Here is a 19,396-nt window from a genome sequence, read left to right as displayed (position 1 = left end):
AGTACCACTTCATTAGGGAGCATGTGATGAAAGGTACAGTGGAACTTCATTTTGTTCCAAGTGAAAAGCAGATTACAGACATATTTACCAAGCCACTTGATGAATCAACATTCACAAGATTAGTAAGTGAGCTAGGTATGCTTAATTATTCATAAATTTATGTCCTCTTTATAATCTGCCCTGAAGCCTGAAATGAATTTGCTGCAAGAACAAAGCTGGCTTTAAGTAAAAATTATTCTATCAATGGATATTCCCTATCCGTTGAAAGCCAAAATTGTTCTATCAACGGATGTTCATTATCCGTTGAAAGAAAAATACATTTTTGTTAATTTTATCCCTCAACGGATAAAATAGTGTTGATCATCAATGGATAACTATTTACCTTATCCGTTGAAGTGTCACATCAGTTACTTTAAGTGAGTCACAGCCGTTGATTCTTTTACTCAACCATTGATACAGATATACACTGTTGTATATATTTGTATTAAAGGCAGTTTTCAGAATTTCTACAGTTTTCTTTATTCTTAAACGGCTGTAATTTATTTAAAAGTATCATTTAATCATTTTATTTATGTTTTAATTCAAGAAAGTATAAAAGCCCAGTGATTTCTTATTTTCACTTTACGCTTTCTTGCAATTTTTATTCTCCTTCTCTCCCAAAATTCTCAAGTTTTTCTCTGCAACCTCTACTCACAACAATGGCACCAGTAGTCAAAATTATGTCTCAGTCTGGATTTGTTTATGAAAAGAACAATTTCGTAGCCTTGGTTGAAAAGAATGAAGCCCATACTGACTATCACAAGATGATGGACTTCATCAAAAACTGCAAACTAAGCTATGCAATGCTGGAAGCCCCAACCATTTACTGTGAGGTAATTGAGGAGATTTGGACAACTGCAGAGTTCAACTCCACAGATATGACTATTGCCTTCTCTCTCAAAGGTAAGGATTATTGCATTAACTGTGATGATATACAGTCTTGCTTTAAGTTGCCTGAGAATAATGCCATGACACCACACACTGATAAAGATGTATCTGCTATGTTAGATTCCATAGGCTATGCTTTTGATTCTGCTAGCTTAGGTAGTATTAGAAGAAAGGGCCTTAGGAAAGAATGGAGTTTTCTTGGAGATGCCTTTATCAAGGTTTTCTCTGGGAAGATTAGCAATTTTGATGCCATAACTTCATCTCTTGTTAATATGCTCTATATGCTAGTTTCTGATAGGTACTTTAATTTTAGCAACTATGTCATGCTAGAATTAGGTTCCAGGTTAGGTAACAAAGCTAATAGACCACATAACATCTACTATGCTAGATTCTTTATGTTATTGGCTAACCATGTTGCTAAAGGACTGGTTATATCTAATGAGAGCAATAAACTCAAATGCTGGGCACAAGAGAAAAGGGTCCTTGCAAACCTTTTGAGAATCAACCTCAACAGCCAGATGCCATTGGTATATTTGCCAATCATGAATGCACCACAGGTAAGTGAGGTAAACACTTCAATAACTCCTACAGTTTCCAACCCCACTGTTTCTTTGCCTTCCAGTGTGGCAATGGAATCTGTGTCTCTGTCCAAACAGGTTCCTACCAAAGCCACCAAAACTAAAATTTCAAAACACAAGTCAAAGAAAACCACCTCTGTTGTTTCTCAAAAGACAACAGTTGTAACAACTACCATAATCCCTGAAGGGAGTGAACAGGGTGTGAGTGGTGAGGGGAGGGGTGAACATCAAGAAACCCCCTAGGATAAGGTGGGAGAGGTGAGTGGTACCCCAGCCAGCCAAGCCACAGTCTCTCAAAAGACTGTGGTGGTTCAAAAGGAGTCAAACACATCCCTAGTTGCATCCTCCCAAAAGGATGCAGCTATTGAAAATAGTCCCCAACCAGGGACACAGAACAAAAGAGGGAGGGACACTGGAGCCACACATTCACCAATCAAAGCCTTTTCAAGGAAGAAGAAGGCCAAGACCCTAGTTTCCACACAGGGGGCACACACAGCACAGATACATCCACCTGTATCTTTGCCTTCTCAAATTCAGCTTGATGTGACTCCAGCAAATGTGGAGTCACAGCCTCATTCTCTCATAATAGAAACACATCAATCATCAAACTCTCCATCACCCTCTCTGGATGTGGATATGATATTCACATCAATTCCTGATTCTCCCTCCTTAAAACTCAGGGAGGAGCCCCACTCAAAACCTGATGATCATCATCTTTTAGATGATTTGTTGGATCATCAGCCAATTCTTTCAGATATAGTTGAATAATCTGTGTCACCTCACTTAAAATCAATTCACACAGATTTAACAATTATGTCACTTTCAATATCTACATCTTTTCCTTCTTCAACGCATATCTCTCATCCGTTGACAAGTGGTTGTTCTTCGACGGATAAGCTTAACCGCAGTTATCCATTGATATCATCAGTTTCCACTTCAACGGATACTCCCTATCCGTTGATGGTCTCTACTCAAATAACAAAAACAATTCCAACTGTAGAGGACATGGTTACTGTACAATCACTTTTAGGTTTGAGGGAAGGGAGTGATAATTTGAGTGAGAGGCTGGGTTGCTCCCAGGCAAAACGAGAGGTTGAGAGTCACCATATGCATGATATTTCTTCCAGCATGGCAAAAGTGAGTGAGGGGAGTGCCACCTTAGAAGGTGAGGGTGAGGGTGTGAGGCTGTGTGTGAGCCATGGGGAGCCCCTAATGCAAGAAAATAGAGAAAATGAGAGAAAGGCAGGTACAGAAGCTATAAGGGTGGATCCAGCCATTGCTAGTGAGTCAATGATAGTGGATGATGCAGAAAAGGAAACACAATTTCAGCAACATTACAAAGCTGTAATTGATAACATTTCCTTGGATGTTGACACTTTTACTCACCCTGTTCCAGCCTATCAATTGTTGGCTGCTCAGGGCAATGTGGAGGCAGAACAGACTTTGAACATTGTACACACTTCAGAATCTCTTCTCAGAGATAAAGCTGCTGTTAACAGGCTGCCTTCTCAAGCTGGTGAGCCATCTGAAGAATTTGGAGTAAATTCTAATGATGATGACTCTAATTCTTTGGATGAGAGCATGAACTTAGGGGGAGAAGCAGGCCCAAGTTCTGTTCCAGATCTACCTGATTGGGCATGGGCAAAGGCATCTACACCAGGAGAGTTTGGTGTAACTTTGGTCAGGCAAGTAATGACTATTCAGAAGGCCCTTCAGGAGACTACAGATGCTGGTACCAAGGCAATTCTTCAAGCTCATCTGGACTCTCTGCATCTCTTGCAGTTACAGTATTTCAAACAGAATCTAAGTGTGGATGAACTCAAGCTGGACATTGCTGATCTGAAATCCTACAATGCTGAGAAGTTGGATTCAGTCATGCCTTATGGTACTATGCAAGATTTGTTGGGGAGACTGAGGAAAGAATCTGATGCTGACAAGAGGCTGGCCAGATTGGAAAACAGAGTTCAGATCATTGAAGACTCTATGGTCACCTTTCTTCAGAATCAACAAACTCAGACAAATCTACTAATGCAGCTGGCAAAAGCACAAGGCTTGACCCCTACCCTTGATGATAACAAAAGGGGGGAGAATAAAAGGGAAGGGGAAGGAGAGCCATCAACAACAGTTCAAATATCTCAAGTGCTAGTTCCTGCCATCACCACTTCTCCAACTATTCAAATCAAAGGAAAGCTTGATGGAATTGATCTAATCCAGATAGCAGCAGTTGAATTGCAAGTCAAAGAGCAAAGGAGGAAAATTGATGAAAAGATGCAACAAATTTTTGGTTCTACAACTTCTAAATCACAATCTGTGAAGCATAGCACAAAGGTGGAATCAATCATTTTGGAGCTCAAGCCAGTTAGGAGGAATAAGGTTGGAGAAACTTCTTCCAAGAATATGAAACCTATGGTTCTCAAGCCCAACAACATATCCAATAAGGACTCTACAAAGAATCCTCTAAGCCTTGCTCAGATGAAAGAAGTTGATTTTCCTCTTCCAAAGCCTGATGAAGACAAGGTTTTGGGTAGAAGTATCATAAAGCATAAAGAGACCATGGATGTGGTTGAAAGGATGTGTATGGCTATTATCTTTAGAGAGGGAAAGAGCATCTGTGTGATGCAAGGACATCCCAAATTCTCAATAGCCAAGAGGGAAGAAGCCAGAAGGTTGAAGGTTGAAGCCAAAAAGCTAAAGGCTGACAAAAGAGCACAAGCAAAACTTGAAAAATAGCTAAAGTCAAGTCAAGCTGAAGAAAAGAAAGAAATTGAAGACAAGAGTGAAGATGTAGGTATGGGGGATATGTTTAGTGATGATGTGGGAGAAAGAAGTAAGGAAAGAGAGGAATGGCAGAAAGGGAACAGAAAGAAGGCCAATGCAAAAAGAAAGATGGTAGATGAGACTGAAGAAACCCAATCAAAATCTAAACCACTACCTTCTATTCCTGAACCCATTGTGCCTAACCCCTTCATAAATATCCATGGTGAAACAATCACTCCTAAGGAGGAACCAATTGATTGGGACACCATCAAATTGCCCACCTTCTTAACCACTTCTCCACCAAAGAAACAGAAAAGGAAAATCAAATCAACACCTCCTCCAACCTCAATCAAATTCACTCAGAAGCCTAAGCCTAAGCCACAAGCCTCTAAGGATGATTATGTTCACATTTGTGACATAAAAGAATTTTCAGACATTGAACTCTATCTGGATGAGCTGGAGGAAGTGAGGGGAATAGATGCTTACAGACAGCTACCAGAAAGACTAGTGTTTAAATACAAAGGAAGTGGGGAAAGAACTTGGCCTCTCTACAGGATTCTGAATGAAGGCTACTCTACCTTGGTTAGAGTCTACTCAGCCATAAAAAGGGATTCTGGCTTTACCAGGACTGCCAAGACTGAGATTCTCAACAAGATTGCCAACATAAGGAAGACTTGGTGGGAGCCCAATGCCTTGCCTAGAACATTACTCATTCAAGAAAGAGGAATTACAATTCACAAATCACCTCATTGGTTGATGCAGTTCAGAGACAACAAAGGAGTCAGAAGATTTTTCAGACTTGAAGATCAGCTCAAGATTGCCAGTAATAAACTCTCAAGGATATGCAATCTAAGTTGGACATCAATGAAGAAGATGAAGCTGAGTTCTACAGACAACTTCAACTTCAAATAGAGGAGAATGACAGGAGGCTAGGAAAGAAAATTAGGGATCAAAGGAAAAGAAATTAATCTGCTCAGGCTAAAAAAGCACCCTTGGAAACAATGTAATTCTTCAATTCCATCTCAGCATACATATTTTTGCAGCACTTTTGAATTTCTGCTTTATTACAGTTAATATATTTGTCAAGTGTTTTGTTATCATCAAGCTAAACCCAAATTTATGCCTACAGTTCTAGTAGACATAAATAGGGGGAGATTGGTAGGAATATGTGTATTAGTTTGATGATAAGTTAAACAAAACACTTTAGTAGAAATCTAGTGTTTGTAGCCTCAACGGATAAGACTATAAGACCATCTTGGCTATCCGTTGAAGGAGTAGCTTTACTTAGAAATAAGTTCAGTATTGTAGTACATTTCATTCTCTGGATTCAAGTTGTAACTCTTAGATGTTGTAGGAAATTATCAGTCATGTTGACTACTAGTGGATATGCAAATAGGAGGGCTAATTGTAAATATTTCATGCCTTGTAATTTTGTATAAGTGAAGAACTATCAACTGATATTGAAGACCTTCAACGGATAAGAAACAAAGCTTCAACGGATGTCTCTAAAACTTCAACAGATAATATCCATCAACGGATAAGTGCTTCAACGGATAAGACTTCAACTGCTAATGCATCAACGGATAAAGCTTCAACGGATAAAGCCTCAATGGATAAGGCATCAACGGATGAAAGCTTCAAAGGATGTTTAGTTCAATAGCAGTTGATAGTGACAATTCATAAGCTGATAGAGGCACATGGGTTGACAGAGACAAACTGGAATGTGGCAGCCTCTAGGAGGAATCAAGAAAATGCAGCATTTCCATTCTGGTGCAAACAAGGGAGTATTCAAAGATCAATAGCTAAACCCAAATTGTATTGGATAGAGAAATGAAGAAGAAACATGTGAAGAGCCTCTTTATTTTTATTTTACAATTTTGTCTTCACTTGTAAATTTGGTGATATATAAACCAAGTAGCATCTAGTAATTGGGTGTGAATTTTCAAGAGCTGTTTAGAAAAATCCAGAGAGAAAATCATCTAGTTTGTACTAGGAAGCAGCTGTAATTTAATTCTTTGAATCACAGATTTTCTGAAATAACACATCTCTGGTGGAACAACAAATCCACCAGAAAAGTTTTTAAGTTCTTTGTGTTCTTTACATTTGTGTTTGAATATATATCTGTCTGTATCAGCTTCAAGCCATTCACACACATTTGCTCACTAAAACACTTAGCCTTAGAAACTACTCAAAACTGAAAAAGTTTTGAGATTTACATTCAACCCCCCTTCTGTAAATCTCATTGTTAGTCCACTGGGAATAACAAACTTCCAACTTCTGAGTTAGCTAGGTTTTATGGGACTCCTATATAAGTAGTTTTCATAGACGTTTCACAAAGGTTGGATCGTAGTACTAATCGAAGAGCGAGGAGATAAGGAAGAAGACCGTTTTAGCACACCGCAACGAAGAGGAGCATATTTTCTTGCGATTCTTTGTATTCGTTATAACGTTAGATGCTAGTTTTCTTTACTTTGAACCTATTTACTCTTGTGACGTACTCTGGTTTAATATAAGTAGATTTAGTTATTATTCTCGTGTGTTATTATCATGTTTTCATATGAACCCATGATGACGATGAGTGCTATCATGGGCTAATCGTGATCATGGGGTCGTAACGGATTTACTATGGAATTCTTTAGTTAGTTGTTTAATACCTTAGTGTGTGATGATTGTATGATATCTAGTATTAGTTGTGCTTATTCGTCTTATGTGCGTCGCGAACATATAAGATAGGGTGTTAATCTCTTGTGAAGCGACGGTGGATCTTGAGGTTTAGAACTTGCCATGCTAGCATAGGTTCATGTATGTGTATGCATGATTAGTAGGTAACTCTAAACGTTTTATTTTCCCTATGTAATCAAAAGGAATAACTTGTGCTTAAATCGTTATGTTGTCAATTTCTGTAGACATATAGGGACTCAACATAATTGATGCCTATTCAACTTCTATCTTAATTGTGGATGCTTGGTAGAATGGTATTAGTACAATGAAAGTTGACTTTTATCAGTTTCATGTTGTTCGATTAATATCATCACTGTTGCATGCTAAGGGTAATGACAATGACTATTGAAGGAAGTAGTAATGAAGTTGTGATCTCATGTGTGTTTAAATATTGTTAATTCAAGTGTTAATTAAGTGTTTAATTCTCGTAGTTAATTGTAGTTAATAATTAGTTAATCAAATCTAAGTGTTATTGTTTTAACATTGAGAAGTAATCATACATTGGTGAGTGAGTGTAATTGAACATAATTAGTCTGAGTCTCTATGGGAATGAACTAGAAAGTATTCTATATTACTTGCGAACGCGTATACTTGCGTGTATTATTAGCGCGTATTTTCGCCCTAACAATAGTTGGCTAAAGAATCGACCTTTATAGACAGCGCTTGGAGCTGCGCTGCAATAGCTGTGGCTGCATCTACTTCCAGAATACCTGCTACCTTCCCAGGCATCATCCTTTGAGTTGGGTTTTGATGCTCGTTTGCAACCATAGTTTCAATAAGATTATAGGCTTCAGTATAGCTTTTGGCCCACAAGTAGCCTCCAGCTGCTGCATCGAGCATGGGCCGAGATTGGGCCCCCAAACCATTGTAGAACCCAGTAATAACCATCCAGTCAGGCATACCATGATGCGGACACTTTCTCAATAACTCCTTATAGCGCTCCCAAGCTTCGCACATAGATTCTGTTGGTTGCTGCGCAAACTGAGTAAGAGCACTTCTCATAGTTGCAGTATTGGCCATTGGATAGAACTTCACCAGAAACTTTTGCACAAGATCTTGCCAAGTAATGATGGACCCAGCTGGTTCAGAATGTAACCAGTCCTTAGCTTTATCCCTTAGAGAGAATGGGAAAATCCTCAGCTTAATAGCCTCATCAGTAACACCATTATATTTGAAAGTACTACAGATCTCGACAAAATTCCTGATATGCATGTTGGGGTCTTCAGTCGCAGCACCTCCAAAAGAAACAGAATTCTGCACCATTTGAATAGTGCCCGACTTGATTTCAAAAGTATTAGCTTGAATAACCGGATAAACGATGCTTGACTGAATGTCATCAATTTTGGGCCGAGAAAAGTCCATAAGAGCTGGATCTGCTGCTGGAACTATAAGATCACCCATGATTATCGGTTCCTTCTGCTCACTCTCTATATCCGAATCTTCAAAATCTATCTTCTCCGGAATATCAAGAATTGAGTCTGTCTCCTCAGCCGTATCTAAAGTCCTCTTGTGAGTGCGAGAACGTGTTTGCATAAACGCTGGCTAGAGTACCTGAAACACAATCGGAAACAATAAGTAACAAGTCTTAATTAATGAGTCCTAATGGCCACTAATGGCAAGTACATAAACTAAACAAATTAACACCGAGTCCCCGGCAGCGGCGCCAAAAACTTGTTAGGCACAAAACACGCGCTAATATTTCACGCAAGTATACGCGTTCGCAAGTAATATAGAATGATTTCTTGTTCGTTCCCACAGAGACTCGGACTAATTATATTTAATTAACACTCACTCACCAATGTATGATTACTTCTCAATGTCAAGACAATAACACTTAAGGTTGATTAACTAATTATTAACTACAATTAACTACGAGAATAAAGCACTTAAATTATTACTTGAATTAACAATATTAAACACACATGAGATCATACCTTCATTACTACTTCATTCAATAATCATTGTTATTACCCTTAGCATGTAACGGTGATGATATTAATCGAATAACACAAAACTGATAAAAGCCAAATTTCGTTGTACTAGTACCATTCTACCAAACATCCACAATTAAGATAGAAGTTGCATAGGCATCAATTATGTTGAGACCCTATATGTCTACAGAATTTGAAAACATAATGATTTAAGCGCAAGTTATTCATTATGATTACATAGGGCAAGTAAAATGGTTAGAGTTACCCACTAATCATGCATACAACACATGAACCTATGCTAGCATGGCAAGTTCTAAATCTCAAGATTCACTGTCGCTTCACAAGAGATTAACAAGCTATCTTATATGTTCGCGACGCACATAAGACGAATATGCACAACCTATACTAGATATTATACAATCATCACACACCAAGGTATTAACAAATTAACTAACGAAATCCATAGTAAATCCGCTACGATCTCATGATCACGATTAGCCCATGATAGAACTCATCGTCACCATGGGTTCATATGAAAGCATGATAATAACACAATAATATAAACTAACTAACTATTTATTAAAACCAGAGTACGTCACAAGAGTAAATAGGTTCGAATTAAAGAAAACTAGCATCCACTATTACAACAAATAAAAGAATCACAAATTAATGTATGCTTCCTCTTCTTCATTGCGGTGTGCTAAAACGGTCTTCCTTCCTTCTCTCCTTGCTCCTTGCTTGATGAATACTTCGTTATGTGAAACGTCTCTGAAGATTACTTATATAGAAGTCCACAAGAATCAGCTGTCTCAGAAGTCTAGTAGAACACGAATTATAAAAACAAAATTTTATTTCCCGACTCCGGGCGGCCGCTCCAGCTTCCCGGGCGGGCGCCCCAGATCCCAGGAGGCCACCCCGGCTTCCCGGGCAGGCGCCTGGCAGGCTTCTGGAAAATTCTGCATTCTGCTCCTGATGTTGCTGAATTCTTCACACATTCCCCCGAGACTGATCCCAAGTACTTCCCTAGGCTTATTTTGATGAAATCTCCCAGAATATGCAAGTTGCACCCTGAAATGCAAAAACACTCGAAAATGCATCATATATACCAAAATACTTGATTCCAAAACATCAATTCAAGGCATTATAAGACGTTCTAAGTGGTATAAAATGCCACTTATCGTACCCCCAAACTTAAATCGATGCTTGTCCTCAAGTGTCGCAGACTCAAAAATAAAATAACAACATGCATGAATGCAGCCTACATGAAATGCAGCGATCCCTCTTTGCGATGACTGAACCAACCAACACATGACATCTCAACAAATGCAATTAGGCGACTAAAGGTCAATCAAATCACGCAAGCTAACATACAACTAGAAATGTGGTGTGTGCGGATGCTTAACAGATATGCTTCAAAACTAGATCAATTATCATAACTCAATTATCCTCAAGGCAATCATATGATTATATGAAGAATAAATTCTAGACACAATGACTTATAACACTTCAAGATCACTGGAGCTTATTACGGAATCATGCTTTTATTCAACTCAATAAACAAATGCTTATTTGATCGTGCAATGAGTGAGGTCCACAAAAGACTTATGCAATGGCATCCATTTAGCGAGTGTTAGGTTAGCGGATCCCAGACTATAAAAGCCTTAAGTCACTAGGCACAAAGTCCCCTAAGAACTTAATAACTCGAATACCAAAGAGCTCACTCGTGATCAATTATGCATTAAACCATATTTTTGTTTCTCATTTTTTTTCTTTTTTCTTCTTTTCTTTTTTTTTCTTTTTTTCAAATTTCTGAGCAAGTGTGTTTCGCTCCATCTTGCTCATCCCTAGACTACTCGCATAAAATACGATCCAGCTACTAGCCATTTGACGCCTAGCCACGACTAGTAATGAATTTTAATTTTCACTCCAATTTTATCTTTTCATGCCTTTTATCATTAAGAGCCTATCATAAATTCTAAACATAATCAATAGATTAACCTCAAAAACCATCAAACCATGACAACAATCAAGCCTTTAAGCATACTCTAAGACTTAGTGAATTACAATTATTTCTAGCATGCATGTCAACCTAACAAGATTCAACATCACTCTAACGCTATCACTACACTCGCATTAATATCACATATTAATTGGTAAAGTAACACAAAAGGGATCATGGTATATGCATGAGCTAAATGACATGATAAATAAAGCTATAAAAAAAATAATAAATAAAAAAACTATATGGCAAAAATATGCAACTATATGAACTAAACTAACATGAATATGCAACTACATGACACACACACAAATATGTTCCTTAACTACCACCCCCAAACTTAAAATCTTCAATGTCCCCAGTGAAGGTAGTAGAAAGGAACACAGGGTATACCTACTCAGAGAAATCATCATCATCACCCTCAGAGGGTGGAGTATCAGAAGGTGGATAAGCAGAGTCCTCACCAAAAACGGGCCACTGGATGTAAGCTCCAAGGCCTCTGAAAGCAGTCCCAAGCGCTATGGTGAGTTCCTCAACAAACCTACTCTATGACTCGTACATCACATCCATCCTCCTCGATAGCCTCCTATACTAGGCATCAGCCATCCCTGAACCAGCACCTCCCTGAGCTCTAGAAGAACCCGCCTCGTCATGAGCCTGACTGGGCCTAGTCATCGTAGCACCAGCTGTTGGACGTCCTCCTAGAGGACGATATCCCAAACTATGCTCCTCGGGCTCTCTACCCGTCCATTCCTGCATTGCATTCAGCGTCGATGAATTAATAGGAGCGGCCGGCATCTGTAGCTACTCATAAGAAGGCCAATAGACTCCAACTGCCCTGCACAGCTTTCTGACGGTAGAGGCTTAAGGGATGTTGTTTTGCGTCGTCCCCCTCAAAAACTTTAAAATCCCTTGGTAGACGAACTCACCAAGGTCCACATAATACTCCTCATTCAAGATCTCCCATAACAACCTGGCTCTCTCAATTGTAACCTCATGTGCATGCAAAGAAGGCAAAATATTAGCACAAATAAAGGCATTCCATGCACGGGCATACATGTTCATCGCAACAGCCGGAAAAGAACGATACTCGTTAGATCCCGTCTTAAATTTCCACACCGTGCCCGGCTGACAGAGAGTAGCAACAATCAAATCCAAATCAAAATCCTCAGGGGTCTTCTCATTCCAATTCTCCTCCTCGGGATTCCTTTGTCGCTGCCCAATAACACAGCGAATCGCTTCGGGCTGGTAATCAACCGTAAGCCCCCTAATAACAGTATAGCCATTCTTATCATCCTTTGCGTTCGCATAAAACTCACAAACCACACTCATCGGGACCGCCTCCGGTGACTCAGAAAAAGAAATCCACCCTTTCTCAGCAATCATCGGCAATAACTCACCATCCCTCCCCGATGGTAAAAATCCCCTCTCCTTCAGAATCGGCTTAGCAGTAGCCTAGTATACTCCTCCTCAGTAGCCCTATCCACCAATCGGGGTCTCGCAGCAGTACCCCTCGAAGAATTAGCAGTAGGAATGGTGTTGTTGCTTTCAACAGTTCAAGACCTCTTTGGGGCCATTAAAACTGAGAATAAGTGTTCGAGATTTGTGTTTTGTGTGTAGGAGAGAGTTTTTAAGTTGAAAGTATGTGGGAGATGTATACGAGAGGATGTGTGTATATATAGGGTAAGATTTAGGTTTAGAATTAGAATAGGAGTGGGGTTGTGGCTTGTTTGAAGGGAAAAATTCGTGGGTAATGGGGTTATGGTCGTGTTTTTATGTTTTTGTGTGTTTTTCTGTTTTTTTTATAAGGCCTAAAAAATTCCAGCAGAATGGCTCCAGGCAGCCGCCCGGGCTTTCCCGGCGGTCGCCCCAGCTTTCAGGCGGCCGCCCCAGATCCTGGGCGGGCGCCCGGGGGGTCTTTGGAAAAAAACAATTTCTGCCCATTTTTCTGATTTTTTTTGGTTTTTTTGATAGAGTACCAACTTCTAAGGGTTCCTATAGTCTCAAATCTTGGGTTTCCTCCCATGAAGCGCTTCTTTTACGTCATTAGCTTGACGTAGAGTAGCTTGATCAAGTTGACAATAAAACGGCACTAACCACTTCCCGGTTTGTCGTGTCCCCATAATAATGCTTCAATCTCTGACCATTAACCTTGAATGTTTGGCCCAAATCGTTCTAAAAAATCTCCACCGCTCCATGTGAAAACACAGTTTTGACGATAAATGGTCCAGACCACCTTGATTTCAACTTTCCAGGAAAAAGTCGGAGACGAGAGTTGAATAAAAGAACTTGTTGCCCCGACATAAATGACTTAGGAGATAACTTCCTGTCGTGCCACTTTTTTACTTTTTCCTTATACATTTTGTTGTTCTCGCACGCTTGCAGTCGAAATTCATCAAGTTCATTTAACTGAAGCATTCGCTTCTTCCCAGCCGCATCTAGATCAAGGTTTAACTTCCCAATACGCCTTATGATCAAGCTCCGCAGGTAAATAACATCCCTTACCATAGACAAGTTAAAATGGGGACATCCCAAGTGGAGTCTTGTATATTGTTCTATAAGCCCAAACAGCTTCATCGAGCTTCAAAGACCAATCTTTCATTGGCAGACAAACAACTTTCTCTAAAATGCGCTTGATCTCTCTATTAGACACTTCAGCTTGACCATTAGTTTGCGGATGATAGGCAATAGCAATACGATGATTCACATTGTAGCTTTGCATCATAGAAGTGAACTTACGGTTGCAGAAATGCGACCCCTCATCACTTATGATTACTCGTGGTGTTACAAACCTTGTGAATATCTGCTTATGAAGAAAATTCAACACTACCTTTACATCATTCGTCGGCAGAGCCTTGAATTCTACCTATTTCGAGACATAATCGACTGCCAGCAAGATGTACTGATTATTGCAGGACGAGATAAATGGTCCCATGAAATTGATTCCCCAAACATCGAAGACCTCAACTTCAAGCATCACATTTAAAGGCATCTCATCCTTTCTAGTAAGATTCCCCACTCTTTGGCAATGATCACACCTTAAAACAAACTGATGTGCATCCTTAAACAACGTAGGCCAGAAAAAACCTGCTTGCAGAATACGAGCTGCTGTCTTTTCACCCCTATAATGTCCACCATAAACTGTGGAATGGCAGTCTTGTAATATCCCCTTCGTCTCACAGAATGGGATACATCTCCTGATGATCTGGTCAGCTCCTTGTCTAAACAAATATGGTTCATCCCACATGTACCACTTCACCTCATGCAGAAACTTCTTCTTTTGAGCTGTATTCATATTATGAGGCATTATATTGCTAACAAGATAGTTCATAATGTCTGCGAACCATGGTTCTTCCTCCTGAACTGCGAACAACTGCTCATCCAGAAAAGATTCGTTGATTAAAGTCTTCTCATGTGAAGCAGAATCGGGATTCTCCAATCTAGAGAGATGGTCAGCTACTTGATTCTCAGTACCTTTTCGATCCTTGATCTCTACCTCAAATTCCTGTAGCAAGAGCACCCAACGAATAAGTCTAGGCTTCGAATCCTTCTTTGAGACCAGATAGCGAATGGAAGCATGATCAGTGTATACTGTCACCTTTGTCCCAAGTAGATAAGATCGAAATTTTTCGAAACCAAAGACTATAGCCAAGAGCTCCTTCTCAGTAGTGGTGTAGTTTAATTGAGCTCCATTAAGCATCTTACTAGCATAGTAGACCACATGAAAGATATTATTCTTGCGCTGGCCAAGAACTGCTCCCACTGCATAATTACTTGCATCGCACATCATCTCAAAAGGTTCTGTCCAATCAGGTGTCGTTATAACTGGTGTAGTTATTAAACTCTTCTTGAGAGTCTCGAATGCTGCCAAGCATTCATCATTAAATTTGAAAGGCACATCTTTCTCGAGCAAGTTGCACAATGACTTAGATATCTTAGAGAAGTCCTTGATGAAACGCCGATAAAAACCCGCATGACCAAGGAAACTACGGATTCCTTTCACAGAAATAGGTGGTGAAAGATTTTCAATGACCCCCACCTTAGCCTTATCAACCTCAAGGCCCTTACTAGAGACTTTATGCCCAAGAATGATGCCTTGCTGTACCATGAAGTGACATTTTTCCCAATTGAGCACCAAATTAGTTTCCACATATCTTTTGAGCACTGAACGAAGATTATTCAAACATTCATCAAACGAATGTCCAAAGACGGAGAAGTCGTCCATGAACACTTCGACATTATTTCCAATCATACCAGAGAATATAGCCATCATGTATCTCTGAAAAGTGGTAGGTGCACCACATAAGCCAAACGAAACTCTACGAAAAGCAAATGTGCCAAATGTGTGGCGCCCCAAAATCTGGGGTCAGGAATCTTGGAGGCCGCACCATCAAACTATTACAACCATATAACTCACACCGCAATATATAAATACTCACGCTTCACGACCCCACACTTATCACACACACTTATAGGTTATTGTCTTGGAAACGAACCATTCATAACTAGAGTGATTTCAACCATCAAGTGATAATTATTACAACCCAAAAGTGATTAAGTCTAACCGGGGAGTAACTTTTAAGTAAGGCTGGTCTGCCGGCAAAATATAAGTTTCTTGTTTATTACCTTACATAAGTCATACTTATAAATAAACCTAACTAAAAACAACTGAAAACTAATCCAGAATTTTATGCATACAGTACGAAGGGCGGATCCCTTTTATATCTGCTATAGTCCATCCGATGGCCGATTTGAATTCTCTCAAGATCCTTAAGAGTTTGTCCTCCTCACTACCTGAAAGGTCGGATGCAATAATAACAGGCAAAGTAGATGCATCACCTAAAAAGGCATACCTTAAATGTTCAGGCAATGGTTTAAGCTCCAAAGTGGGTACTTCCATAATAGATGGTTTGAGCTTTCCCTCAGCATTTTTGAGATCAGTATTACCAAGAGATTCAAATGGCATGTCTAGCTTTCGCCTCCAAGGAGAAGCATTTAAATATTATAGTTGCTCATTGCCTTCCTCATCTTCACTGTCAAATTCCCCCACTAAGGCTTTCTCTAAGGCATCAGACATTAGCACATGATTAAGTTCTGAGGTTACCGTAGAATCAATCAAATCCACCTTTAAGCACTCCTCGTCTTCTGTAGGGAATTTCATCGCCTTGAATACATTGAATGTCACATCCTGATCCTGCACCCTCATAGTAATTTCACCTTTTTGCAAATCTATCAAGGTACGGCATGTAGCCAAGAAAGGTCTTCCCAAGATTATGGGAATCTTCTTATCTTCCTCGAAATCCAGAATGACAAAGTCTGCAGGGAAAAAGAGTTTATCCACCTTTACTAACACGTCTTCCATGATGCCTCGAGGGTATGTAATAGAACGATCAGCCAATTGTAGAGACATGTAGGTGGGCTTTGGATCAGGCAAATTCAGTTTTTTGAAGATACATAACGGCATCAGATTGATGATTGGTCCCAAATCGCAAAGGCACTTGTTAAAAGCCAACTTACCAATGGCGCAAGGAATGGTGAAGCTACCTGGATCTTTAAGCTTTGGAGGTAATTTTTATTACAACACAGCACTGCACTCTTCCGTTAGAGCAACGGTATCAAGGTCATCCAGTTTCACCTTCCTTGAAAGAATACTCTTCATAAATTTTGCATAACTAGGCATTTGCTCCAGAGCCTCAGCAAAAGGTATGTTGATGTGAAGTTTCTTGAACACCTCCAGAAACTTACCAAATTGCTTATCCAGCTTTTGTTTTTGCAATCTCTTAGGAAAAGGTGGTGGAGGATAGAGTTGTTTCTCCCCTGTATTACCTCAGGTAGAGTGTGTTCAACAGTAGTCTTTCTTGGTTCCGCCTCTTTTTCCTTTTGCTTCTCTTCTTCATCTACAACTTCAGCTCCTTCATCTTTTGCTTTTTCAGCATCAGCAACTTTTCCAAACCTTAAAGTAATAGCTTTGACTTGTTCTTTAGCTTCCTTCCTGCCTGGCACTTCAGTATTGCTGGGAAGTGTGCCAGGTTGATGATTGAGCACAGCATTGGCTATTTGACCGATTTGATTTTCCAAGGTCTTGATAGAAACAGCCTGACTTTTGTACAACAGCTTTAGCTCCTCGAAATCAGCACTAGAAGGTGGAACAGCCCCTCCTTGTTGAGGATATGATTTCCTTTGAGCATATTCCTGAGGTTGCGTGAATCCAGGTGGATTAAACTGTTTACTTACACCTTGCTGATATGGTTGCTGAACAGTATTCTGAATATTGCTCCATCTAAAATTGGGATGATTTCTGTTATTAGGATGATAAGTAGCTGGCACAGGCCGCTGCATTCGCTGATAATTGTTCACATACTGAACAGATTCATTAACAAGAGAACACTGATCCATAGCATGAGAGCCTGCACAAAGCTCACAGACCATAGCTATCTGATTGACTCCATAGTTGGCTAAAGAATTGACCTTCATAGACAGCGCTTGGAGCTGCGGTGTAATAGCTGTGGCTGCATCTACTTCCAGAATACCTGCTACTTTCTCCGGCATTATCCTTTGAGTTGGGTTTTGATGCTCATTTGCAGCCATAGTTTCAATAAGATTATAGGCTTCAGTATAGCTTTTGATCCATAAGGCGCCTCCAGCTGCTGCATCGAGCATGGGCCGAGATTGGGCCCCCAAACCATTGTAGAACCCAGTGATAACCATCCAGTCAGGCATACCATGATGCAGACACTTTCTCAACATCTCCTTATAGCGCTCCCAAGCTTCACATATAGATTCTATTGGTTGCTGCGCAAATTGAGTAAGAGCACTTCTCATAGCTGCTGTCTTGGCCATTGGATAGAACTTCACCATAAACTTTTGCGCAAGATCTTGCCAAGTAGTGATGGACCCAGCTGGTTCAGAATGTAACCAGTCCTTAGTTTTATCCCTCAGAGAGAATGGGAAAAGCCTCAGCTTGATAGCCTCATCAGTAACACCATTATATTTGAAAGTACTACAGATCTCGACAAAATTCCTGATATGCATGTTGGGGTCTTCAGTCGCAGCACCTCCAAAAGAAACAAAATTCTGCACCATTTGAATACTACCCAGCTTGATTTCAAAAGTATTAACCTGAATAGCCGGATGAAGGACGCTTGACTGAATGTCATCAATTTTAGGCCGAGAAAAGTCCACAAGAGCTGGATCTGCTGCTGGAACTATACAATCACCTATGATTATCGGTTCCTTCTGCTCACTCTCTATAACAGAATCTTCAAAATCTATCTTCTCTGGAATATCAAGAACTGAGTCTGTCTCCTCAGTCGTATCTAAAGTCCTTTTGCGAGTGCGAGAACGTGTTTGCATAAATGCTAGCTAGAATACCTGAGACACAACCGGAAACAATAAGTAACAAGTCTTAATCAATGAGTCCTAATGACCACTGATGGCAAGTACATAAACTAAACAAATTAACACCGAGTACCCGGCATCGGTGCCAAAAACTTGTTAGGCACAAAAAACGCGCTAATATTTCACGCAAGTATACGCGTTCGCAAGTAATATAGAAAGATTTCTTGTTCATTCCCACAGAGACTCAGACTAATTATATTTAACTAACACTCACTCACCAATGTATCATTACTTCTCAATGCCAAGACAATAACACTTAAGGTTGATTAACTAATTATTAACTACAATTAACTACGAGAATAAAGCACTTAAATTATTACTTGAATTAACAATATTAAACATACATGAGATCATAACTTCATTACTACTTCATTCAATAATCATTGTTATTACCCTTAACATGTAACGGTGATGATATTAATCGAACAACATAAAACTGATAAAAGCCAACTTTCGTTGTACTAGTACCATTCTACCAAACATCCACAATTAAGATAGATGTTGCATAGGCATCAATTATGTTGAGACCCTATATGTCTACAGAATTTGACAACATAACGATTTAAGCACAAGTTATTCATTATGATTACACAGGGCTAGTAAAACGGTTAAAGTTACCCACTAATCATGCATACAACACATGAACCTATGCTAGCATGGCAAGTTATAAATCTCAAGATTCACTGTCGCTTCACAAGAGATTAACAAGCTATCTTATATGTTCGCGACGCACATAAGACGAATAAGCACAAACTATACTAGATATCATACAATCATCACACACCAAGGTATTAAACAATTAACTAACGAAATCCATAGTAAATCCGCTACGATCCCATGATCACGATTAGCCCATGATAGAACTCATCGTCACCATGGGTTCATATGAAAACATGATAATAACACGACCATATAAACTAACTAACTATTTATTAAAACCAGAGTACGTCAGAAGAGTAAATAGGTTCAAAGTAAAGAAAACTAGCATCCACTGTGACAACGAATAAAAAAATCACAAATTAATGTATGCTTCTCTTCTTCGTTGCGGTGTGCTAAAATGGTCTTCCTTCCTTCTCTCCTTGCTC

The 19,396-nt window shown here is 39.6% G+C and overlaps 2 non-coding genes across 2 annotated transcripts; both read left to right on the top strand.

The window, feature by feature from the left end:
* Positions 1–7,881: 7,881 nt before the first annotated feature.
* On the top strand, positions 7,882–7,988 carry LOC141675404 (small nucleolar RNA R71). Its single transcript, XR_012556060.1, has one exon. It is a non-coding gene; the product is annotated as a small nucleolar RNA R71 (small nucleolar RNA).
* A 9,643-nt stretch (positions 7,989–17,631) lies between these two features.
* LOC141675921 (small nucleolar RNA R71) lies at positions 17,632–17,738 on the top strand. Its single transcript, XR_012556545.1, has one exon. It is a non-coding gene; the product is annotated as a small nucleolar RNA R71 (small nucleolar RNA).
* The last annotated feature ends 1,658 nt before the right edge of the window (positions 17,739–19,396 follow it).

The sequence above is a fragment of the Apium graveolens genome, chromosome 7 (genome assembly GCF_009905375.1).
Source record: "Apium graveolens cultivar Ventura chromosome 7, ASM990537v1, whole genome shotgun sequence".
NCBI lineage: Eukaryota > Viridiplantae > Streptophyta > Magnoliopsida > Apiales > Apiaceae > Apium > Apium graveolens.
The sequence above is the reverse complement of the archived record's forward strand: the minus strand, read 5'-3'. Positions and strand labels throughout refer to the sequence as shown.